This window comes from Saccopteryx bilineata, chromosome 8 (genome assembly GCF_036850765.1).
Source record: "Saccopteryx bilineata isolate mSacBil1 chromosome 8, mSacBil1_pri_phased_curated, whole genome shotgun sequence".
In the NCBI taxonomy this organism is placed as follows: domain Eukaryota; kingdom Metazoa; phylum Chordata; class Mammalia; order Chiroptera; family Emballonuridae; genus Saccopteryx; species Saccopteryx bilineata.
Genome location: NC_089497.1, coordinates 6,010,106 through 6,037,064, shown reverse-complemented (window position 1 = coordinate 6,037,064; position 26,959 = coordinate 6,010,106). Strand labels below are relative to the sequence as shown.

The 26,959-nt window shown below is 39.3% G+C and overlaps 1 long non-coding RNA gene across 1 annotated transcript in view; it reads left to right on the top strand.

Moving 5' to 3' along the window:
• The first annotated feature begins 11,522 nt into the window (after positions 1 to 11,522).
• Positions 11,523 to 26,959, top strand: part of LOC136311937 (uncharacterized) — a 35,703-nt gene continuing 20,266 nt past the window's right edge. The window contains exon 1 of the long non-coding RNA XR_010726852.1: positions 11,523 to 11,660. This is a non-coding gene — a long non-coding RNA (uncharacterized lncRNA). The remainder of the gene's footprint in view (positions 11,661 to 26,959) is intronic.

Below are 26,959 nucleotides of genomic sequence, written 5' to 3'. Positions count from 1 at the left end.
CGGATGCTCCAAGGTTGTGGGTTTGACCCCCAGGTGGGGCACATAGAAGAATCAACCAGTGAATGCATAAATCAGTGGAACAACAAATTAACGTTTCTCTCTCATTCCTCTCTCTCTCTCTCTCTCTCTCTCCTTTCCTCCCTCTGTCTCTAAAAATTAACTTTAAGAAATTAAAGGAAAAAGGCTAGTTGCACATTAGGCATTTAATGGCAGGGCAATATGATCACGCCGTGTTGTGCTGTGTTCTGTGTGGAAAAGGTAAGAGCATGTGCGTTTTTGAAAATCCAGCTACTACGTAATTAGGCTGACTCAGAGTTTGCTCATTGTTTTTTTGGGGGAAGCTCACTTTCCCAGTTATGTGTCCGGATAAAACAAGAGTTGTGATCATTTATTTTTATTTTATAGTTGTTCAGACACATTTTGAAAATAAGAGTTTTATTTAAATATTTTTTAGCCACAAATCAAGGAGGCCTGCGTCTTTGCAATATAAACATGAATACATAGAAAATATTGTATGGTAACTATGAGTTTTGCCTAGTTATAGATATTTAATATAGGATAGAGGTGAATAGCATTTATGTATTCAGCCCATATTGAGTGCACGTCTAATTTGTACAAATACCCTTCTAGGTATTTGCTATCTAGCCAGGAATAAACTAGATAAAAATCTCTACGCTTACAAGTTTTACACTGTGGTGGGGAGAGATGAAAGCGGATATGGGTGTGTGTGGACACACTACATCTCTGAGAGTCTGAATTTCTGTTGTCCTTCCTGAGTGCTTGTGGATGAGCTTCGGTTTTCCTGAGTTGAGCTGTAAGTTCTGTTAGGAACGGGATAGAGGAACCATGGCTCTGGGGTCACGGTGGTGCCACTGTAAGGCATGGCCCCTCTAGGGGTCTCCGTTAAATGCACTGGGTGTTAGAGCTCTCCCTGCTCCAACCGGTGACGCCTGGACATCCCCTGTCCCTCTGCAGACCCTGGGGAGTGTTCACCTGGAAGTCCCCAGCTGTCCTTTGCCTGTCCTTGTGGAGACTCACCCTGTGCCTGCCGAGCTCACAGTTCAGACCAAGACTCAGGAAGCCTCACAGAGACGTCTGGAGTGTTCTCTGCACAGCTGCCTGCTCGGGCAGATCCTGACTTCTCTCAGGGAGACTTCTGTGCTTTGTGGGGTCCCTTCTCTGGAGCACTGTTGCAGAGGTGCCTCTAGGCCCGGACTGGCTGGAGGGGTCGTCTCATTGATCTTCCTTCCCTGAGGAAACCCAGTCAGGACTGCCACTGTCAAATGTCATGTATTTTGTCTAGTTTTCCAGTTGTTTTTTTTTTTACTTGGAAGGGAAAGTCTGGAGCCAATTACTGTGAGGGAAATGTTCAATTTGACCCTTGGAATATCCCTTTCTCCACTGTAGTATAATTGATTTGATTTTCTAAAAAAAAAAAAAAGAAAGAAAGAAAGAAAAAAAAAACCCTAAAATAAAAACACAAAAATAAAATCCCGAAACAACCTCAACAAATTTTCTCTGCCTCAAAAAGTACAGGGCAACACAAAATCCCATGAAGGCCACGTGGGCTCAGTTCAGAAGGGAAGAGGATGAGAACGGAGAGGTCCAGGTGGCGGCCGCACAGCAGGGATGTGCAGGACTCAGGGAGAGAAGCTTCAGCAAAAACGTTTAAAAGTAACAAAGACAGCATTGTGTGTGTGTGTGTGTGTGTGTGTGTGTGACCTTATGTGTTTTTGTGTAAGAGTGAGTGTGTGTGTGCAGTGATCTTGCAGGAAAAACAGGTAGTGAAAAGTTTGAACACTAAGTAGCTGGGTCTGTAGACAGAGTGGAGGGGACACTCTGGTCATTAGCCCGAGCCATTGGTCCGGTAGGTTTGGGGACCCAGCAAGCCCTTGTCATGGTCTGCTTGGGCCGGTGGACCCTGGGACGCAGGGAGAGTGTCCTGCCCTCTCTGACCACTCCCTTCGGCCGCGCCATCCGCATCCCCGAGTCTGCTTTGCGCTGGCGATGTCAAGCAGTACGGAACAGGTCTTAACATAACGTCATGCCTTTTCATACAGAGGTTCTTAACGTCGTACCCTTTGTTCCGAACTTAATTCAATCCTGTCGCAGCCCTCGCTCCCTAACAGATGTGGTGAAGGGCAGCGTGTCGGGGAAGGAGAGACCCTGTAACTGTTTGCAGACTCAAAGTGAGCAATGTGTGGGACCGGTACAACTTGGGACCCTTCTTAGTTGGGGGACTCCTCTTTTCCCACCAGTGCCCTTGTCTGCTCCTGTCTGCCTCTCTCTGCGTCTCTCTCTGTCTCTCACTCTACGTCTCTCTCTGTCTTTCGCTCTACGTCTCTCTGTCTTGCACACTCTAGGTCTCTCTCTGTCTCTCTCTCTACATCTCTCTCTGTCTCGTACACACACGTGTATGTGCCTAACCCTTTCGTAAGCTGCAATGGTAGGTGATAACGTAAACTTCTTTCGCCGCCTCTCAACACACTCTATTCAAATCTACCTCTGTTCAAGTACAGACTAGAATATAAGAGAAGCCACAATAATGAGTTCAAAAACTCATCCTGTTCAGTATTTCTTCTCTGACAGAATCATTCCAGGTTGCTTCCTGGCACGTTAATATTAAAATGCATGAGGGAAATTTCCAAACATTTCAGAGTACTTGAATGACTGGCCATGGACTGTCAACGCTAAATTACCAAGCCTTGCTTACATTTATTTTGTGATTAAGTAACATATTAGTTATTGAATAGATGATCTACGATAAAAAATCCTGAAGGGATCAGGTGACATGCCTCAGTGCTGTAGGCATTTACCTCTTCTCTCTGGAGGAAATCACTGTTAATTATTCTGTGTATACTATTCCGGAGATTGTAAATACAAAGCTACACCCATATAAAAGCATTAACGAAAATGAAAATATATGTGTACATACATACTTTTTTACACAATACTTTTTCTCAAAACATATTACTATAACTGTTTTAACACACATATGCATAACATCTGCAGAGTATTCTTCTGTATGGTTATATATCAATTAATTTAGCTATTTCGTTATTTATAAACTTTATTTCATTTTTTTTCTTTTTGTGAGAAAGAGGGTGGGGACAGACAGATAGGAAGGGAGAGAGATGACATCAATTCATAGCTGTGGCACCTTAGTTGTTCATTGATTGCTTTCTCATATGTGCCTTAACTGGGGGGGGGCTGCAGCCAAGCCAATGACCCCTTGTTCAAGACAGCAAACTTGGGCTCAAGCCAGTGACCTCTGGGCTCAAATTAGAGACCATGGAGTCATGTCTATGATCCCACTTTCAAGCCAGGGACCCCACACTCAAGCTGGTGAGCCCATACTCAAACTGGTGACCTCGGGGTATTGATCCTGGGTCCTCAGCCTCCCAGGCCGAGGCTCTATCCACTGTGCCTGGTCAGGCAGTGCTTTGTAGATACCTTTTATGAAGTTGAGTTTCTATTCTTAATTTATTGACAGTTCTTATCAGGAATGGACATTAAATTTTGTTAAATTTTTTCTCTATATCTAACAAAATTCTCATATATTTTTTCTTTTTTTGTCTTTTAAATTGTGAATTACACTGATTGACTTTTGAGTGTTAAGCTAATAGTACATTCTGAAGATAAAACCCAATTTATCATAATATATTGTCTTTTGTATATATTTCTGGATTCTAGTTGTTTCAACTTTTAAAAGAATTTTTGTGTTTATGTTTATGAGATATTTGTCCATAGTTTTATTTTCTTGTAGTGTCTGTCTGCATTTGGTAGCAAGGTAATGAATAAGGTAATGTTTACTCCTTTTTTATTTTCTGGAAGATTTAGTGTAGATTTGGCATTACTTTTCTTTCTTTCTTTCTTTCTTTCTTTCTCTCTCTCTCTCTCTCTCTCTCTCTCCCTTTCTTTCTTTCTCTCTCTCTCTCCCTTTCTTTCTTTCTCTCTCTCTCTCTCCCTTTCTTTCTTTCTTTCTTTCTTTCTCTCTCTCTCTCTCTTTCTTTCTTTCTTTCTTTCTTTCTTTCTCTCTTTCTGTTTTTTCCTTATTTCTTTTTTTATTCAGTGAGAGGAGGGAGGCAGAGACAGACTCCTGCATGCACTCCAACCGGGATCCATCTGACAAGCCCACTAGAGGCAATGCCCATCTGGAGTGTTGCTCCATTGCTCTGCAACCAAGCTCTTCTTAGCACCTGAGGCAGAGGCCATGGAGCCATCCTCAGCACCCGGGGCCAACTTGTTCCAATCAGGCCATGGCTGCAAGAGGGGAAGAGAGAGAGAGAGAGAGAGAGAGAGAGAGAGAGAGAGAGAGAGAAAAGTGACAGGGGGAGAGTGGAGAATCAGATTGGTGCTTCTCCTGTGTGCCCTGACTGGGAATCGAACCCGGGACATCTACACACTGGACTGATGCTCTACCATTGAGGCAAATGGCCAGGCTGGCATTACTTTTCTTTAATGTTTGGAAGAATTCATTAGTTAAACTATCTAGGTTTTAGATTTGTCTTTGTGAAAAGTTTTAAAATTTAAAATTTAATTCTTAAAAATAGGTTATTTGGGTTATGTTGAATGAGATTTGACAGTTATTGTCTTTTAAGCCATTTCCAGTGGTCAGATTTATTAGCACTGGGGTTTTCTTAATGTTTGTTATTTTCATTTTGATGTTTGTGAAACCTCTGTTGTAATGTCTGTTTAATTTATGATGTTAAAAATTTGTTTCTCCTCTCTTATCTTATTAGTTAGCCTAGAAATTTATCATTTTTATTGATCTATTTAAGAATCCAGCTTGTGGTTTTATTGTTATTTCTTTGTTGTTTCTTTTCTTTTTAAAAGCTTTATTTAGTTGTTTTCTTATTATTTCCTTCTTTCTACTTTCACTGGAAAAACTATTTCCAAGTTTTCATAATATACAAATGTAGGTCATTTACTTCAATCCTCTCCTCTTTTAAACATGTTCGATGACATAAATTTTCCTCAAGCTACTGCTTTAGCTTAACTCTATAAAATTTGACATATTATAGTTTAACTTTTATTCAGTGTCAAATCTTTTTTTTAAATTTCCTTGTGAATTCTTTTTGACTCTTGGCTTATTTAGAAGTATCTTGTTTAATTTCCTAGTATTTAGGGTATTTTTCTAAATATTTTTCTGTTAATCATTTTAGTTTACTTTCATTGTAGTCAAATAATATATTTTGCATGCTTTTTATACCCTTAACTAACTAAGGCATTTAGTAAATATTTATTAATTGTTATTCTCACCAAGAATATTATTTTCATTTTTATTTATGAATGTTTCATAAGCACTGGGAAGTGACGTGTATTCCATAGTTGTTGGGTTGAATGTTGTTTGTGTCCATTCAGTCAAAGTGGTTGATGATAGTGTTTATGTCTTTTATTGATTTCCCTGCAGTCTGATGACCTAACCCTATTAACTGAAGTGCTCATAACATTTACATTTAAAATCATTATCATTGTTATTCCATTTAAAATCTACCTTTGTGTTATGTCTAATTTATCTGACCTAATATACTTTATTTGATATTAATATGGTCACTCTCTCCCTCTTTTGATTAGTATTTCTATGTTATATCTTGCTTCATCCTTTAAATTTTACCATGAACCTTTACAATTACAGTGATTTATTGTGGGCAGTATATATTGGTCTTAAAAAAAAAATAACAACAATGTGAAAACCTGTGTCTTTTAATTAAAGACATTTTTAAGCCATCTTCATTTTATGCATATTTTCTATTATTGGTTTTGAATCCATTTTGCTAATATTTTTTATTTGCTCTATTGTATTTTCACTTAATTTTCCTTCCATTTCTCCTTCATTTGCTATTATTCTATGCATAAACAATTGTTTTGTTTCTTTTTCGACATAATTTTATCACTATTACTTATACTTAAAATTTTTTTAGTGGTTGCACTGAGATTTAGAACATTTATCTTAGCACTGTTTACTTTAACTTATCACTGTTTGGTTTCAAATAATCTTATACCACTTCATATATAGTGTAGGAGCCTAAAACGATGTCTCCATACCTCTCCTGGCCTTTGTGTTTCTGCTGTGGTGCATTTTTCCTCTCGTATTCTATTAATCACAATGTGTTGATGTTTATTTTGATTGATATAGTCAGTTATCTTTTAAAGAGATTTAAAAATGAGTAAAAAGCTTTCTTACCACATGTCTGCCACATATTTGTGATTTCCAGTACCCTTCATGACACTTGGAGGATAAAACTTCCATCTAGTACTAGTCAACCGCCATGAATTTTGGTTTTACTTCTTTAAATATCTTTTATGTTCCCTTTCCTATTTTTGTTTTTCTCCTTCTAATCACACTGTTTAATATTTCTCCACAGGTTACTGGTTGTTTTCATTCTTTCTCTCTCTTTGCTTCAGTTTAAATAGTTTTATCCATGTGACTTCAAGTTTTTTTTATTTTTCTCCTGTCTTGTCTAATGTGGCATTTATTCCAATTTAGTCTATTTCATTTCAGATACTGCATTTTCATCTCTAGATATTGCACTTGGGTCTTTTTTTTTTTTTAAGATTTGTATTTCTCACATAATATTTTTTTTTATTGTGTTCTTAAAAATTTGGAGCATATCGCCTGGACAGATAGCTTGCGTGTTGAGAGCACCATCCTAAAGTGCAGAGGTTGCTGGTTGGACCCTCCGTTAGGGCGCAGAGGTTGCTGGTAGGACCCTCTGTCAGGGCGCAGAGGTTGCTGGTAGGACCCTCTATCAGGGCGCAGAGGTTGCTGGTAGGACCCTCTGTCAGGGCGCAGAGGTTGCTGGTAGGACCCTCCGTCAGGGCGCACACAGGAACAGCTCGATGTTTCCGTCTCTCTCTCTTTTCCTTTATGCGGGCTGTTTTAACATTGGTATCTGCTAATACTCTTCTATCAGTCCTTGTTTAGCTTTTATTGATTAATTTTTTATCAATCAATTTATAAATACGGTTTATTTTATATTTTTTAGCTTCTTTTCATGCTTGGTAATTTGGGATTGGGTGCTGAGTACTGTAAATGTTCTGTTTCTGAGTGTGGATTTTTCTCTTATTTCTTTAAACTGTATTAGATTTTGCTCAGCAGGACAGGTTATTTGTCATTAGTTGGATCTCTTCAAGGTTTACTTTTCAAGCTTTGACAGAGTGGTTACAAAATCAGCCTTAGTCTAGGACTAATATACCCTACTTCCAGGTCTATATTTTGCTTACTACTCTACCTATGCCTCATGTATTAAGACGTCTTCTCATTCTGGCTGGTGGAACATAACTTATTCCCAGCACCGTGTCATTCCAGCACTTTTTCTGCCTACTGTTTTCCATTAGTTCTATCTTCAGTCCTAAAATGCTTTGTCTCCTGCATATGCAGAGCAATACTGCGTCATGGACTTGGGAAAATCTTCTGTCATTCTTCTATGCTTTTTCTTTCTGCAAGCTTCACTTCTTTGGTATTTTGCTTTTCCCTGGTCTTCTTGAGATATACTTAACATATCACTGTATATGCTTAAGGTGTATAGCGTAATGCTTTGACTTAATATATTGTGAATTCTCACAAAATTATCTTCTTTGGGCAAGAATTTTTGATAAAATAGTTTTCCTAGTACCTTGTCAGATCAAAGGCAATGTGTTACCTATTTTTTTCTATTTTTGTACCTTTTATTTTTTCTTTTATCTAACTGATAAACTCACATTCCTAGAATAATATTAAACAGTAGTAATAATAATGCATAATCCATGTCATTTCATGTGTTTGTATATCTAATTAGTGTCAAATATTTTGGGCATAAAATATTAATATATACAAAATACTAACTAAAATGGTACTTTCTTTCATTTTCTTAGAATTACCTTTAAGTTTCACACTAACTTACTAAATGTTTGATAATGATGCTCTGTACCTCATCCTTAGACCCCCATCCTCCAAAAAGGGCTCTATTTTTTCCATTATATATATATTTTAAGGCTAGTCTTTGCAAAACCCTCTCCTTTCCCTGTTATTGTACCTTTTTGTTTGGGATAATTTTTTAAAATCTTATATTTAATTAAAATTTGTTTCAGGACTCTTTAAATAATGCCTAGCTTATTGTTATTTTAAAAGATATCTTCAGAGAACAGTTTATCATAACACCCAGATCCCTTTGGGGGATAAAATGGATAGTTTGGAGCCTGTGAAAGGATTTGAGAGAAACTTTATCATTTAATTCTTTTTGTTTGTTTCTTTTAAATCTGCTCATATAGAAATTCACCAGCCACTTCTTTGCCCACCTTCCTTTTATCTAACCACGTAACAGGATATAATAATATCTTTACATTTATGTAGTGCTTTTAACTCCCCACAGACCTTTTGTCTCTGTGGTTTTGTAACTCCTCGATCAGCTGGGTCAGAGCAACGCAACTTCCTGGCACGTACTGTGCCTTGAACCTCTTCTCCAGGGATTCCTGATGTCCTGGATAAACTTCAAATTTCTTGGAGCTAGAATAATTAATTACTATTTCAATGCTGTAAATATTTACCCTGGTTTTAAATTCAATTTTAAATTCATACCCTATTTTATTTATTATAGAAACAATTTATTTCATATTGGAAAAAAAACACACACACAAAATCTGTTACAAAGGGTGAAAAACAAAATCTTAATACATGAAAAAATTAGCTTTGTGAAAAAAAAAAGCCAAATGTCATTTTACTATTAAGGAGATACAATTTTTTTTAAATAAATTTTTATTAATGTTGATGGGATGACATTAATAATTCAGGGTACATATATTCAAAGAAAACATGTCTAGGTTATCTTGTCATTAAATTATGTTGCATACCCCTCACCCAGAGTCAGATTGTCCTCCATCACCCTCTGTCTAGTTTTCTCTGTGCCCCTCCCCCTCCCCCTAACTCTCTCCCTCCCTCCTTCCTGCATCCTCCCTCCCCCCACCCCTGGTAACCACCACTCTCTTGTCCATGTCTCTTAGTCTCGTTTTTATGTTCCACCAATGTATGGAATCATGTAGTTCTTGTTTTTTTCTGATTTACTTATTTCACTCCGTATGATGTTATCAAGATCCCACCATTTTGCTGTAAATGATCTGATGTCATCATTTCTTATGGCTGAGGAGTATTCCATAGTGTATATGTGCCACATCTTCTTTATCCAGTCTTCTATTGAAGGGTTTTTTGGTTGTTTCCATGTCTTGGCCACTGTGAACAGTGCTGCAATGAACATGGGGCTACTTTACGTATCAATGATTCTGAGGTTTTGGGGTATATACCCAGTAGAGGGATTGCTGGGTCATAAGGTAGTTCTATTTGCAGTTTTTTGAGGAACCACCATACTTTCCTCCATAATGGTTGTACTACTTTACATTCCCACCAACAGTGTATGAGGGTTCCTTTTTCTCCACAGCCTCTCCAACATTTGCTATTACCCGTCTTGTTGATAATAGCTAATCTAACAGGGGTGAGGTGGTATCTCATTGTAGTTTTGATTTGCATTTCTCTAATAACTAATGAAGCTGAGCATCTTTTCATATATCTGTTGGCCATTTGTATTTCTTTCTGGGAGAAGTGTCTGTTCATGTCCTCTTCCCATTTTTCTATTGGATTGTTTGTTTGTTTGTTGTTGAGTTTTATGAGTTCTTTGTAAATTTTGGATATTAGGCCCTTAAGGGAGATACAATTTTAATAGTGACAAACAATGGATTGCAACCTGCAGTCTTCAATCGCGCTTAGGAGGAGATAAAAATGATTCAACTGCTCATTTGTAAGTCAGTTCTACAAAAGTGATTCAAGTGTTTTGCCTTCTGAAGGAGGTTATAGTAATTCAGAAATTTTGTTTTTATGTTTCCTTTGTTATCAAAATGATATTTTTATAGAACAAAATCAAACTTCAAAATAATTATAATATTGGCCGTGGTCTGTTGGCTCAGTGGTAGAGTGTTGGCCCAGCATGTGGAAGTCCCAGATTCAACTCCAGATCAAAGCACACAGGAGAAGCAACCATCTGCTTCTCTACCAACTCCCTTTCTCTCTCTCTCTCTCCTCTTTCACCTTCTTCCCCTTCTGCAGCCATGGCTCAAACGATTTTAGCAAATTGGTCCGTGGATGCTGAAGTTGGTGGCCTTACCTCAGGCACTAAAATTGGTCAGTTGCCAAGCAGTGGAGCAGTGGACCCAGATGGGCAGAGACTCTTGCCCCCTGATGGGTTAGCTGGGAGCATCCCAGTTGGGGTTTATGCAGGAGTCTGTCTCTGCCTCCCCACCTCTCACTTAACAATAATAATAAGACATAATAATAATTCTAATGTTATAACCTGTTATATATCTGACCTTACAAGTGGTTATAAAAAGAAAGAACAGGGCTTAAGGGCATGAGCCTACAGCTATACAATCTTTCGTTCTGTGGTGACACAGTTTATCTCCAGCATTTTGGTTGGTATATCAGTGAAGATGATAAAAGATATTTTAACCCTAACAAGTTCTCAAAATAGTGTTATCCTTCAGTAAATACCCATTGTAGTTGAACATGGTATTGGCTCCAATTCTTTATTCTCTCTGAGTCCCTGGCCTTTGTCATGCAGCTTTTGGTTGTCCTCCCCTTGGTGCCTGGACTCAGCAATGGGATTTTCTTTGGCCCGTGGATGTTAGAAGGTTTGACAAGGCAGAAGATTGAATGGAATGATCCCATTCCCACTCTTTGGCATTGCTGTAAGAAAATGTTGGGCTAGCCTAACGGAGGATTAGGATGTGTGGAACAATCCCACCACAGGCAGATAAGTAAGCTAGCCAAACTAGAGAGATATGAGTGAGTCTCGCTATAGCTAACCTATCAATATAATAGCTGGTGAATTTAGGCAGCAAATTCCAGATGAATTATGTGAGCTATTTTGATCACTAGAGCCACCTCAGATGAGCAGTAAGTACTTGCCTTATGTCACTGAGATTGTCTTGTTGCTTGCTCTGTAGCAGTATTGCGGCAGTAGGTAACTAGGTGCTCATTAAATGAATAAATTATTTAATTTTTTTTTCATTATTTTACACATACATTTATTGAGTTTCTAAATCGATAAAAGGGTCTTGAAGTCAAAAAGTTTGTTTTTTGCTATCATATATTTCATCCAGCCTTACTCATCCTACTCATGCTCTGTTGAACTCTCAATAAAATTATTACTTCCATCTATAAAACTTAAATTTACTTATCTCATATTTGTAGTATTAAGTAGTAATATTTTTTGAGATATTATTTCTGAAGCTCTTGATTCTTAAGTTTCACTGTGTACCTTGAACAAGCTTTTATCAATTGAAAAACAAAATTATATTTTATTCAACATCTCAGTCTATTTCATCAGCAGAAATTGGTAAATTACTTTAAAATTACTCAGGTAAGCTTTTTATAACTGAAGTTAAATTGATATTGAAATAATATGCAAACACAAAACATATATTTATATAACTAGACAATTAAAATGTTAAATTGTCTTTATACTTTTTATAATTTTATTTATATATTTTAGAGAGAAGAGTGAGAGAGAGAAAGGGGGAGGAGCAGGAAGCATCAACTCCTATATGTATGTGCCTTGATCAGACAAGCCCAGGGTTTCAAACCAGTGATCTCAGTGTTTCAGGTCGATACTTTATTCACTGCACCATCACAGGTCAGCCTATACATTTTTTGCTTTAAAAAATTTGCCAGATTTTCCACTTTAATTATCTTATATGACTCCTTCAACTAATAAAGAAAATCGACTTTTGCTAAGAAAAATCTAACCTGCATTTTCTGTTTTTTCCCTTTAATACCAATATGCAATCTCAACATTACACTAATATAGATTTTTGCGTTTAATATGCAATAAAGTGAGTTGGTAAACATTAAATTGTAATGGTGATAAGCTTTTAATGTAGTTAAATATGGCAAAACAAATCAGTACTCAGTTCTTAATTGATTTTGATTGTACTGTGCAGACAATCTCATTGGATTATGTGTTCATCACAGAAAGAAATCAAAATCGAAACAAACCATCCAGCCCTCCAGCATTGCCAGCTCCCTATCGGACCACGTGCACCCTCAAGTGTGAATATTAAAGGGAATTAATTTTGAGCCACAGACACTAATACAGGTCATTTCCTTAAGAATCTGGTTAGTTACGCTGAAATGTAGAAATAATTTGAAAACATTCTAATCCAGATGAACTAAGTAAACAGGAGATGCTGTCGGGCTGTTAAGATTGTGATTCAAAGACGTGTAGATCAGTACACCGAGACAGGCAAAACACATTCAGATAAGTGGTCAAATATTGAATCGTTTCATCTGTAGCCATCTGTGTACCTCCCCTTCTGTGTGTATTTGTGGTACCTAAAAATGTGTAAATGTTAAGCATTAATGGAAATTCTAAGTTATCAGTTCAAAATAAGGCAGTAACTTTGTTGGCTCCAAAAGGATTTCAAAAAGCCATATTTTCATTATAAGTAAATTTTATTTTTCTGAAGAACTGGGGATGGGAATGACATCATACTGTCTAATTTGTTATCAATAACTTTGAAATGTACACAAAGTAGAATTTCATTGGAGCAAAAGTAAAAGTGTGAAAATAATTTAGGAATTATCTGAGTCGTTTTACAAATCATAGTTTTTTTTAATGCTAAAATATTAAGTTGGTTGATTGTTGTGAGGTTAGTTTCCCTAGATAAGAACCTAAGTTGGAGATTACTGTGCAAATGATTTTTTTCCTTTTTTTCTTTTTCTCTTTCTTTTCTTTCTCTTTCTCTTTCTTTCTTTCTTTCTTTCTTTCTTTCTTTCTTTCTTTCTTTCTTTCTTTCTTTCTTTCTTTCTTTCATTCTCTCCCTCCCTTCCTCCTTCCCTCCCTCCCTGTCTCCCTCCCTCCCTCCCTCCCTCCTTCCCTTCCTTCCTTCCTTCCTTCCTTCCTTCCTTCCTTCCTTCCTTCCTTCCTTCCTTCCTTCCTTTCTTCCTCTGTCTTTTTGTCCTTTTTATTTTATTTTTTGAGGGCATGCTCTCAGAACTCTTATGAATGAATGGAAGGTGATTGAGTTGATAAAGAAGCATAGAAGGAGAGACTATGTTTTCAAGAGAAGTCTAGGCTCAGCCTGATCCCAGGTGCAGCTCTGGGAGAATGTGACTGTCCCTCCAGAGCTGTCACATGGAGATGAATTGGGTTTCATGCCCCTGTAGCAATGGCTGGCTGTGAGCTAAGCTCCTCCCCAAGGTGAATGGGAGCTTCCACACCACAAAAATATCCCTGGGAGAGGTGTCTCCCCTTGCTCTAGGACAATTATTATCTGAAGATCGAACCAGCTGTGAACCATTGTAGTTAAAATTTATAGCAGCCGAGACCTCACAGTGTCAGAGAAGACTGACTCTGTGGCGTCTTCTACAGTCAGACTGTGGTCTGAACACTTGGTCAAGTAAGTTATTTGTTCTTACATTTCCAATGCCCTTTCAGCCCTTTCTCTTTCTCGTATTTCTTACTGCTTAAGGTATTTCCCTATTTGGTTATTATTGCTCCAACCTAGTTCTAATCTCTTTTAAAAGATGTCTGTATTTTGAGATGACTCTCTCATGTTTTTGAATATTCAACTCAGCACAATATCTAGTTGTCAAATCACTAATCACCTACTGTTGCTTAATGCGAAGTAAACTTAATCTTTGCCAATGGCATTTAGTAATTCATCAGAGATGCATGTGAGAGAGTCCCGGGTTATTTCTAAGGAAACATTTCTCTTACTCCAGCTTTACCTGAGAGGGCAGAAGTTCCCTTACAAAAGGAATTTGGAATGAGTGCAGAGATGACCTTCTCCCACAGAGGCCGCACAAGGGGCCCTCTCTGCCCGTTACAGGACACTTACCTTTTTAATCCCTTATATAGCAAGCCGACCTTTTAAAGACTGAACTGATGGTCACTTTGAATTTTTATGGAAACAACCATTCAGTATAATGTTAAAACCTTTTTTTCTCTTTTTTTTCTGTTGCAATTTATGTTGATTCTAGAAGATTTAGGGAAAGAATGTCTGTTCTTTAATGTTCAGGGAATATCAGCAAAAATGACCTTAATTTTGGCATCTTTCTTGCTTAATTTCCTTTCTCTGGAGATGTTTGGGAGCCCTGGAAAGAACACAGTGAAATGAAACCCTTCACACTTCATTAAAAGGTTATGTGAAGTCATACATTGACCTCAGGACTTCCTGGATTCACATCCTCAACGCTGAGAGTGAAGCCCACTGGACATCTTCCTGGTGAAAGTTCAGAATGCAATTATAAATGTTCCATCACCTTTAAGCATTCAGGATTTCTCTTTTTCTATTTATGTCTTTGTAAGAAACAGAAACTTTAGCCAAAAAAGGGGAAAAGAGCATGTTGTACCATTTCTTGATGAACTCATAAAGTAAGGATCATACATCTTATGAAGAAACAAGTGATTACATCACCAAAGCCAGAATTTCCAGGCTGTTGTCTATTGGGGTAACTAACACAAATCCTTCACGGTCAGTTGTATGGTCAAGTATGGCCATGCTGGGCTGCTGAATGATCCAGCACTGCCCCCAGACCCCCTCCGGGACGTCAGCATCAGGTGCAGGACGGGCACAGTGCTTCCCGCCCTGCCTGGTTGATTGATGGATTGGGAGGAGGGGCCTCGCTGAGGCCGCTGGGAGCGGTTCTGGGCCCTTCACTATGCTCTGTCCCGTGGATAGGACTCTCCTTCCTCTTGATGGTAATACAGTGTCATTATTATTGCATACACATATTTGACTGCCAAGCAACCATTAGGAATCCAAAGCCCGTGTTCTGCTACATTTATTTCTCTCATTGGGCATTTACTCTCACCTCCGAGTCCTGTGAGGAGGCCTTATCTAATCATATTGCACTTACGGTGAACGATGTTTTGCATTCAAGTGACAAAGAAAATGACCGGCGCTGGGCACAGAGAAATTTACCATGGGAAGCTTTTGTCACTGGGCAGTTACAGATGAACTTTGTTGGCATGTGACAACAAAATGTATGAAGTCTCTGAGATATAATTCTTTTCCCCCTTTCTTTTGCCAAGTGAGAAGAGTGGTGTTAGAGAGACAGACTGCTGCATCCACCCTGACGGGGATCCACCTGACAACCCCGTCTGGGGCGGATGCTCCGCCCATCTGGGGCCATGCTTCCAACCGAGCAATTTTTAGTAGCTGAGGCAGAGGCTCCATGGAGCCATCCTCAGTGCCCGGAGTGATGCGCTCGAACCAGTTGAGCTACGGCTGCAGGAGAGGAAGAAAGAAAAAAATAGAGAGAGAAGGAAGAGGAGGCGGGGCCGAGAAGCAAATGGGCGCCTCTCCTGTGTGCCCTGACCAGGAATCAAACCAGGGACAATCACACGCAGGGCGGACACTCTACCACAGAGCCAGCTGGCCAGGGCCAAACCTTGATTCAATTTTATAAACACTCATGAATATTACTTTTAATTTTGGTAAAATAAAACCAAGTAATATATTTTTTTCTGGTATTTATTGGCTATCTGGTCTCCTTTAAGGATAGCCATGACAATCAACCCGGAGTAAAAGTCAATTTAAGCCCTTTGGCAAAGCAGCCAACTATTTGTATCCCACTACTTAAGAGTTCCTTATTTCACACGGAAACTTCAAAAAGGTGTCAATTGTTCAAGATAAGTGTCTGGGCTTTGATTTCTTTGCCCCCACTCCTGTATCTCATGTGTTGTTAGCTATGTTCACACTAGCTTTTGGTTGAACTGAATGGATTTTGAGGAAAATGTGCTTTATTGCTCTATCATAATGTTATATAGCATGTATTGTATTCAGAGTCGGAATGTAGAAGGTTCAAAGCTCCAAATGCTCTTGCTAAAGCTGATGGAAGAAATAGTGATGATTCCAAAGGCACGTTCCACCCCTGTGGCCTCTGGTGGTGGACTGAGACCATGGCATCACCTAACAAGTGACTTTTTATTAGTATATTAATCAATAGTCTTTTTTCCAGGCTCAACAATTATATTTTCTCAACCAGTGTGCTTGTGTATGAATGCAGAAATGCTTCCTGACATGGAAACATCCCCGCCCTACCTCTGTACAGCGTTGCATCAAAACACTGCAAAGAAACTTTCTGTAAACCCATGTGGAGACGGGAGAAAGTTCTTTCTAAAGGAAAGCTTCATTAAAATTGCAGGAGAGACTGGCAATTTTCACACCACTCCAAGACGAGGAAGACACAATGCATGAATTTAATTTCGTCCTCTTGAGGTTAACACCATCATTTTGTTGAACAGTTCCTGACATTCTGGCATGTCTACAATCCTTTGGTAGAGAGAAAAGGAAATAACTAATAGCTTAATTCCCGAATGTCAACTCTTTTAGACAAAACAGATCTTGAATGCATTTTATTTTCAAATGCACGTCCTAGCCCGTTACTCCTGAGGAGGGAGAGTGGATGCTACCTCTCTGAAAAGAAGGCTGAAATCGGTGGCTCACCAGCCAGAGAATCTAGGCTTTATATGAATGAAAACTGACCGGCCAGGCAATAGTTTCTAAAAACAATATTTGTTTCTTTTAAATGTCTCTAATGTGGGTTTTCAACATTTGATCCATTTTTATATAATTAATTTTCAATTACTTTAGTTATCATTGCAGTGATCAATGAACTTGAAAGAAAACCAGACCTTTTTTGATTTAAAAGCATTTGTTGTTCTCGTTATATTAAGGGGTGACATCAGAATTGGACCTGGATACTAAGAACACATAATTGGGCCCTGGCCGGTTGGCTCAGCAGTAGAGCGTCGGCCTGGCGTGCGGGGGACCCGGGTTCGATTCCCGGCCAGGGCACATAGGAGAAGCGCCCATTTGCTTCTCCACCCCCCCCTTCCTCTCTGTCTCTCTCTTCCCCTCCTGCAGCCAAGGCTCCATTGGAGCAGGGATGGCCCAGGCGCTGGGGATGGCTCCTTGGCCTCTGCCCCAGGCGCTAGAGTGGCTCTGGTCCCGGCAGAGCGACGCCCCGGAGGGGCAGAGCATCGCTCCCTGGTGGGCAGAGCGTCGCCACCTGGTGGGCGTGCCGGGTGGATCCCGGTCGGGCGCATGCGGGAGTCTGTCTGACTGTCTGTCTCTCCCGGTTTCCAGCTTCAGAAAAAAAAAAAAAAAAGAACACATAATTGTGTGATCAGTGTAAAACTGGCCGAGGCTTCGTTGAAGATAGAGAGAATCGCCTCCAGCAGGCTGGGGTGAGAGTTGAAAAAGGAACTGAACCAGGGAACCTGTCACATGCTCAAGGTCAAGTAGGAGTTTTCTCAGTCCCACCGTGCACATGCTCCATGTGTGGACTGTGTTCTCCTGGCCTTGCTCCGGGCTCTCTACCCAAGAGCTTGCGTGACAGTAGCGTGATCTATTTACTCAACTGCTCACAGACTTTGAGGTTTCATCCTTCAGATGTGTGTTTATCTGGTCTCTACTTTGAGGGCGTAGGTTGGGCTTAGTTATTTTTTCTTTTCTTTTTTTTTAATTTTTAAAGATTTTATTCATTCATTTTTAGAGAGGAGAGAGAGAGAGAGAGAGAGAGAGAGAGAGAGAGAGAGAGAAAGAAGAGGGAGGAGCAGGACACCTTAACTCCCATATGTACCTTAACTGGAACTTTGAACCGGTGACCCCAGCATTCCAGGTTGAAGCTTTATCCACTGCTCCATCGCAGGGCAGGCTATTTTTTTCAACTTTCTATTTTGAAATAATTATAGATTCACATGACGTGGCAAAAATGTACAGAGAGTTTTCATGTATCTTTCACCTAATTTCCTCCAATGACAGCAGCTCGGAACACTATAGGATCATATCAGAACCAGGGAATTCCCATCGGCGCAATCCACAGGGCTTATTCAGCTTTCATCAGTTTGGCACACACGCGTCTGTTTTATCACTCGTGCAGATTTATGTAACCGCCCTGGCAACCCAGATACAAAACCGTTCCATCACCACGAGGCTGGCTGGTGCATGCTGCCATTTATGGGCACACCCCTACCCCTCCTCCCCACGCCTAACCTTTGGCAACCACTAATCCATTCTCCATGTTATGTTGTTTCAAGAGGGATATAAATGGAATCATACAGAATGCAACGTTGTGTGGCTGGCTTTTTCATTGGGTGTGATCCCCTTGGGCTCAATCCAAGTTGCCAGTGTTTCAATGATTTTTTCTTTCTTTTTTTTTTTTTCTGCAAAAAGTTATTGAGTAGCAGTCCCTGGAATGAAGCTTGGGAGATAGCACAGTCTGTTTGGCCATTTACCCACTGAAGGGTGTCTGCGTTGTCCGCTACTTCTGGCTGTTCCGTAAAAGCTGCTTGCAGCATTCACGTGCGGATTTTTATAGAAAGGTAATTTTCCATTGCTTTGGAATGAAGGAGCAGAATTGCTAGGTCGCAGGGTTAGTGCATATTTGGTTTGAGAAAAAGCTTCGCTCTGGAAGAGTGGCCGGACCATCGTACATTCCCACCGGCAGCGTAGAAGTCACCCTCTCCAGCCTGTGGCATGTCCCTACATAGTCTTGAATCTAGCAGTTCTCACAGTCGTGCAGAGCTGTTTCATCCTGGCTGCAACCCGCGTTTCCCCAATGACTAACGGGGTTGTCTATCTTGTCATGTGCTTTTCTGCCACCAGTATATCCTCTTTGGTGAAATGGGTCTCCACATGCCTTGTCCATGAAAATTTTTCCAGTGGACCTTTTATTTTTTTAAATTTACTATTGAGTGTTGATAGTTTCTCACATATTCTTAATACAAGTGCTTTGTCAGAGAAGTTTTCTCCCTGTTTATAGTTTCTCTATGTGCTTTCTGAATAATGTTTTGCAGAGTGCACTTTTTTTTTTTTAAGTGAGAGGAGGGGGGATAGAAAGACAGACTTCCAAATGCGCCCTGACTGGGATCCACCCGGCAAACCCCATCTGGTGCCGGTGCTCAAATCAACTGAGCTATTTCTTAACCGGAGACTGACGGACTCTTACCAACTGAGCTGTCCTCGGTGTTCAGGGCCAATGCTCAGTCCAACCAAGACACTGGCTGTGGGAGGGGAAGAGGGACAGAAGGGAGTGAGGGAGGGGGAGAGAGACATGGTCCCTTCACTGAGCACACTTTTTAATTTTCAATTCTTTCTTTTAAGATTGTGCTTTTGGTGTTGAATCAAAAAGATCTCGGCTGCCTCTAATTTCCAAAATTTTTTCCTTTGTTATTTTATAAAAGTTTTATATTTTACATGTAAGTCCATAATCCGTTTTGTTGTTCTTATTATTTTTTAATCAGGCCAAGGTCCACTGTTTGCTTCCTGCCTGTGGTGTCTGAACTGCTGCAGCACCGTTTGCTGAAAAGGCTGTAATTCTCTTCTTGGTTTGTCTTCTTTGACAAAGTCACTTGGAAATATTTGTGTGGAACTATTCTATTAATTCTGCCCCATGGATTCACCTTTCTGCCAGTACAGCATAGGTCTGAGAACGGGTGCTCTACCCTCAGCCTTACCATTGGGCAGAGTGATTCCTCTTATTTTATTCTTCCTTTTAAAACTCGTTTTAGCAAGTTTTGTCTTTTCATGTATTTTAGCCTTTTCATATTTTTATGGAGGACAAGATTATTTCTGTGCACAAACATCTTGGCTAAGATTTTGAAAGGACTTGAACCTCTAGCTCAGCTTCAAGAGATTAACACCTTTGCTACGTTTGCGTCTTCAAATCCATGAGCACGAAATCATGTGTCTCTACTTGCGTAGGTCTCTGGTTTCTTTCATTAGCCTTTTGTACTAAACATACAGATCCTATACATGTTTTGTTAATTTTACACAAAATATTGCATTTTCTGGAGAGTGAATATAAATATTTTGTTTTAAATTTTGGTTTCTATGTTGGTTGTTATTATATAGAAATGTGAGTAATTATTGTGTTGGTTGTTTCTTGCAACCTTGTTGAATTAACTTTAGAGGTCTAGTGATTTTTGTAGATTCCTTGGAATTTTCCATGTAGAGAATTGTCACCTGCAGGTAGGGTAGTCTTATTTTTGGAGCTTATATTCTGGTGCTTTTATATTCATGGAAAAAAATTTGTTCTTTTTGAAATTTTTGTTCATTATATATTGTTTTCTATAACTTCAAGTGGATCAATGATTTTCTAAACTAACCCTTAGGTTAATAGTTCTTAAAGTGCGGTTGGCCACTCCCGGGAAGCTGTTGAAACACTTTCAGTGGGTTCACGGGATCAGAACTTTGTTCAAAATTATGCTAATGGCCCTGGCCGGTTGGCTCAGTGGTAGAGCATCGGCCTGGCGTGCAGGAGTCCCGGATTTGATTCCAGCCAGGGCACACAGGAGAAGCGCTCATCTGCTTCTCCACCCCTCCCCCTCTCCTTCCTCTCTGTCTCTCTCTTCCTCTCCCACAGCTGAGGCTCCATTGGAGCAAAAGATGGCCCGGGCGCTGGGGATGGCTCGTTGGCCTCTGCCCCAGGCGCTAGAGTGGCTCTGGTCACGACAGAGCGATGCCCCGGATGGGCAGAACATCGCCCCCTGGTGGGCGTGCCAGGTGGATCCCGGTTGGGCACATGCGGGAGTCTGACTGCCTCCCTGTTTCCAGCTTCAGAGAAATACAAAAAAAAAAAAAAAAAATGCTAAGATGTTATTTGCCATTTGCATTATTTTTCATGAGCACACAATGGAATTTTCCAGTGGCTATGTGACTTGATGTTGCAGCGGATTGAGAAATCCAAGTCTCCTATTATATATATCACACATTGAAGAGATTTGCAAAGTGCAAAATAATGACACTCATTATATTGTTCTGAAACTTTTATTTTCCATACAAATGGTTTATATATGTTTAACATGCAATGCATTTATTCTTTTCAAAATGAATTATTACATATTTTAAATTTCCTCAGAAATGAATATAACGTCTTATGTAAAAAATATCGATAGATACAAACGTCATAAGGAAAAGCTCTTTGGTCTGACTAGGCAGTGGCCCAGTGGATAGAGCATAAGACTGGGATGCAGAGGACCCAAATTCAAACCCCTGAGGCAGGTGTCCCCAAACTATGGCCTGCGGGCCACATGCAGCCCCCTGAGGCCATTTATCTGGCCCCCGCCACACTTCTGGAAGGGGCACCTCTTTCATTGGTGGTTAGTGAGAGGAGCACTGTATGTGGCAGCCGTCTAACGGTCTGAAGGACAATGAACTGGCCCCCTGTGTAAAAAGTTTGGAGACCCCTGCAGTGAGGTCACTGGCTTGAGCACAGGCTCATCTGGTTTGAGCAAGGCTTACCAGCTTGAGCCCAAGGTCGCTGGTTTGAGCAAGGGGTCACTCGGTCTGCTGTAGCCCCCTGGGTCAAGGCACATATGAGAAAGCAATCAATGAACAACTAAGGAGACTAAGGAGCCGCAACAAAGAATTGATGCTTCTCATCTCTCTCCCTTCCTGTCTGTCTGTCCATCTCTCTGTTTCTCTCTTCTCTGTCTCTGTCACAAAAATAACAACAAACAAACAAATAAGAAAACATAGATAAAAGTGAAGTGGTTACCAGGGGGAGGGAAATGATGGGGAGGGAAAAGGGGGAGAGGAACGAGAAGGAGGGAGGGGGGAGGAGAGATGAGGGAAGGGGGTGGAGGAAGGGTGGGGGAAGGGTGTAAAGAGGAACAAATATTTATATAAGGGGACAGAAAATGATTTGACTGTGGGTGATGGGTATACAACATAATCAACAACTCAAATGCTATAGAAATGTTTACCTGAAACCTCTGTACGTTTAGTGATCAATGTCACCCTGTTAAAGTTAGTTTTCTAAATAAAATTTAAAAATTAAAAAAAAGGAAAAGCTCTTTGAGGTCTTTAAGAATTTTTAAATGTTTCAAGTGGTTCTGAAGTGAAAAAAGTTTTGAGAATCTTTATTTTAGGTCAATTTTATTTAAATTAATTCTTTGGCTTACCAGTTTATTGTCTAACATGTTGCCTGGTAGTAAATAAATATAGGTTGATATTAGGAAAGTATCTTTCTATCTTTGCTAGTTTGTTTATGGCGGAGGAGAATGCTTCTGTCAGCGTTACAACTCTCTCTTTAAATAAGATCTTATTTGAAAGTCCAATATTTAAAAAGCAGGAACAACACTGACAGGATTCCTTATGCTGTACTCTGTATCTCCGTGATGGCCAGGTGGGGACTGGAAATATTGGGGGGAACATGTAAAGTGTATGATTGTCTAGTCACTATGTTGTATACCTGAAGCCAATGCAAAATAATACTGGAGAAAGAAATGAGAACAACAGCGGTATCTTGGAGTTTTTTTGTGTTGTGTGGGTTTGTTTTTTTTTGTGACAGAGACAAAGAGAGACAGAGAGAGGGACAGATAGGGACAGACAGACAGGAAGGGAGAGAGAAGCATCAATTCTTTGTTGAGGCTCCTTGGTCTCCTTAGTTGTTCATTGATTGCTTTCTCATATGTGCCTTGATCGTGGGGCTACAGCAGACTGAGTGACCCCTTGCTTGAGCCAGCGACCTTGGGTTCAAGCTGGTGAGCTTTTGCTCAAACCAAAACCTTATGCTCAAGCTGGCGACCTTGGGATTTTGAACCTGGGTCCTTCATGTCCCAGTTCAATGCTCTATCCACTGTGCCACTGCCTGATGAGGAGAGTTTTTCTTTTATTATTATTAGAGAGAGAGAAAGAGACAGATACAGAGAGAGATGAGAAGCATCAACTCATAGTTGCACCATTTTAGATGTTCACTGATTGCTTCTCATATTTTCCTTGATGGGGGTGGGGAAGGGCTCCAGATGAGCCAGTGACCTCTTGCTCAAACTGGAGACCATGGAATCATGTTGATGATCTCACACTCAAGCCCATGACCCTGTACTCAAGATACTGAGTCTATGCTCATTCTAGCAACCATGAGGTTTCAAACTTGGGTCTTCAGCATCCCAGGTTGACCTGCTATTCACTGTGCCACCACCGGTCAGGCAGGGATAGCTTGGAGTTTATGCTCTTTGAATGCTGGTCCGCATACCACAGGGGCCACTGTTGAATGAATCCTGGGGATCTTTCGAGTGTCATATGACAGTGATGACTATAAATAATTAATTGCATAACTGTGTAAAGAAGTCCAGAATCTTGCTTAGTGGCTGACACAGAACAGGATTCAATAAGTGTGTCACAGGAATGACTGACAGCCTGGACGTGGATGTAACTTCAGATCATTTTTAAAATAGTAGTTATTAAAGTTAAATTTAATCAACAGGATGGAAAACCAAGCTTTATTACCATGGGGCCATGTCCTTCTGGGGAAGCGGAGACCATAGGAAAGGTGTGAGAAAGGCTGCTTTGGTTTTAGAAAGTAAGGACAATGACCAGTTAAGAACAATTTTTAACAACGTTCTTCTTATTGCATGAATGATGCCAAATTATTTTCACTTTAAATTTTTTTACTTATAAAAGCATATCCAAATGCTGGGTGATGTTTGCAGATGATGTTTGCATAAGACTCATCTACCAAGCTAGAACATTAGTAGAAGAAATAGTGTGTTTTTCCTGAGGCTCCAGAAATGAAAAAGAAAGGATGATTATATTAATGGATGCATACACACACACACACACACACACACACACACACACACACTTGATGGGATATTTTCAGGCAGTTGCTTATTAAACCAGGAAGCCTTCCACATTCTGGATTGCCATATTGCTTATTGTCCCGGGGTTCTGAGGGCTGTGACAGTGGCCCTGGGTGGCCGCAGCAGGAGTGTTCTCCTGCATCTTCCCATATCTTGAGACAGGGCTCAATGCAAACACAGGGAACCCAGCATGCCACCTAACACACTGTTTCTCACAGGCAGCAGGAAACACATTCTTCATAAGATTGCTATTTTTATTTATAAGAAAAAATGCGGGACTGTTTGTTGTATCATCATTAAAACAGTCATCGGATAAGGAAAAGTTGATGGATAGCTTCCTGATATAAATGACTGTCTTTTTTTTTTTTTTTAACTCCCTGAAGAGTAGAGGTCAGTCACAGGCTCTAGCGCAGTAATGCATATTTCATTGCTCATGAGGAGAAACCTCAGAAATAATGTCCTGAGCTTGGTAAGAGCTCCTTCTCTGCAAGGAAAAGCAAAGGAAAGAGGGTGGAAGAAAAGCATCATCGTAAAGTCCTTTCATCAGTGATGACCTGAGTGGTCTCGTTCATATCAAGGCAAGTGTCCTTCACCATTGGCTATACGTCTAAAAGACGCTTTCCTGTGCTAGGACTTTTTAGTCCTGGAGCAAGAGAAGCCCCCACTGGCTCCAGATTTCCATGCCCCCTTGCCCTACAGTGCCCATGGCGTATTATTATCTGCTTACCTCCCTTTCATGCAACCAGGAAGCGAGGTCCAGAAAAGCAAAGATTTCTGTCTGTCTTCCTTGCCACTCGCAATCCAGTGCACAAAACAAACATTTACTATCAGTTGAATGTATATATTTATATAACTATGTAAAGTTTCCAAAAGGAAACCTTTGTTTTGGGTTGTATTGCCTTTTATTAACTGAGACACAATATTCATAGTCGACAACACAAACATTTAGAAAATGTTAACAAAAAGCACGTAAGAAAAAGTTCTTGTGACTGTGATTTCTACACATATTTACAGAAAGCATGTTTCTGATAACATTCCTATTATGCAGGACAAATACCAGATTAAATTGAACACCAACTCTAGTAAAAAGTAAATATTTCTGTCCGCCTACACAGCAACTGTTCTTAAATTTGTTAGTGTTATAACCACTTTACACTTTTAAAATCGACAACTCCAAAGAGTTTTGTGTTTTTTGTGGGTTCTATCTATAGATAATTTATATTATCAGAAATTAAAACTCCTAACATTTAAAACATGTATTTATTTACTCATTGAAAAATAGCATAGCTTGTTTTTTATCTATAATTACTAAAATTTTGAATGCAAAAAGTGAAAAAGTAGCTTTTATTTTAATTTTCCAAAGCTTTGTATCATCTCTTTAATGTCTAGATTAATAGAAGGCAGGGAAATTCTCCTACCTGCTCTCATATTCCATCTGCTGTAATCTCTCATATTATGAGATGGAAAAATGTCTTCTGTTTAGATAAGAAGATCCACAAAATACCTACAGCTCACATTATACTTAATGACTAAGGATGGAATGCCTGCCCCCTAAGGTCAGGAACAAGGCAAATCTGTCCAATTACAGCTCTCCTAGAGAGATAAAAGGCATTCAGATTGGAAAACAAAAAATATTTTATTTGCACATGACATAATTATGTACATAGAAAACGCAAAAAATTCTATAAAACCAAACCAAAAGCAAATCAACTAACCAACAAAAAAACACTAAAAATTGCTAAAATTGAAAAGTGAGTGAGTCTACTACGATCATCTTTAATTTCTATATGTTAGCAATAAAAATGTGGACATAAAAATTCAAAAACATACTATAATTTACAATCAGTCAAAAATGAGATACTTGGGTATAAATCAAACAAAACATACAATACTGGACTTGTAGGCTTAAAACTATAATATAATAAATGAAAGAAAAATGACTGAAATAAATATTTATGGGCTGGAAGATTCAACATAATAAAGATATCAATTATTCCCAAATAAAGATATATATAGGTGTAACACAATTGCCATCAAAATACTAGCAAGATTTTCTTCTAAATACAAGCAAAATTATATAATATTTATATGGAATTTATAAAGTCTTGGCTAAAATTTTTGAAACAAAGAAAAAAACTGGGAAGAATCTTACTGCCTAGGTTCAGTAATCAAGATTGTATAGTACTGGCAGTTTGAGAGATTGTTGGAATTGAATGGAAAATCTAGAAATAGACCCACACAAATGTGACCAAGTGATATTTGACAAAGATGCAAAAGGAATTCAATGAAGAAAGGACAGCTTTTTCAACCAATGGTGCTGAAGTAATTAGACAACCAGAGAGAAGAAAATTGAACATCGACCTACGCTTTAGACCATATAAATAAATTAAGTTAAAATAAATTGTGAACTTAAGTGTAAAATTGTAACATTTTTAGAAAAAAAGTGATAAGAGGTCAATTTTGAATTTTGAGGCTAGGCCAATATTTCTTAAACTTGACATTGAAAATACAGTCTTTTATAAAAGAAAAACTTGATAAACTCAACCTCATCAAAATTTAAGACTTTGACCATGAAAAACCCTGGTAAGAGGATAAAAACAAGCTACCAAGTTGGAAAAAATATTTTCAAATGGCACATCGAAAAGACTCTGTCTAGAATCTATCACTAGAAAAAATCAGTTCAATCACTAAGAAAAAAACAGTTCAATTAGAAATGAGCAAAAGAAATGAAGAGACGCTTCATTGAAAAGAATATCCAGATGGAAAATAAGTACATGAACTGTTATTGAATGTCCATAACCCTTCGGGGAAATGCAAATGTAAGCCATGCCGAGATATCACTATACAGTTATCAGGATGGCTAACATAAAAAATAGTGACAACACCGAAGGGTGGTAAGGGTGTGGAGAAACTTTTCAGTCAACTTGTATGTGGTTGGTGGGAATACAAAATGGTGTGGCGCCTCTGGTAGACAGGGTCATCATTTCTTTACAACTAAACATGCAGCTACCATATGACCTAGCAATGGCCCCGCTAAAGACGTATTCACACAAAAGCCTGTACACAGACATTTAGAGCAACTTTATTTATCACAGCCCCCAATTGGACTCAGTTCAGATCTCCTTCAATGAATGAATAGCTAACATGCTATGGTGCATCTATACCAGGGCATAACAGGAAGGACCGACAATGTAGACAGACATCCGAATACAAGAAGCTGACCTATTGTACGATTCCATCCGTATAGCATCCTTTAAATGTCAAAATTGTATAAGTAAAGAACTGATTGTCGGTTGCCGGCTGTGAGGACATCAGGCAGGGTGGACAGGGGCGGTCAC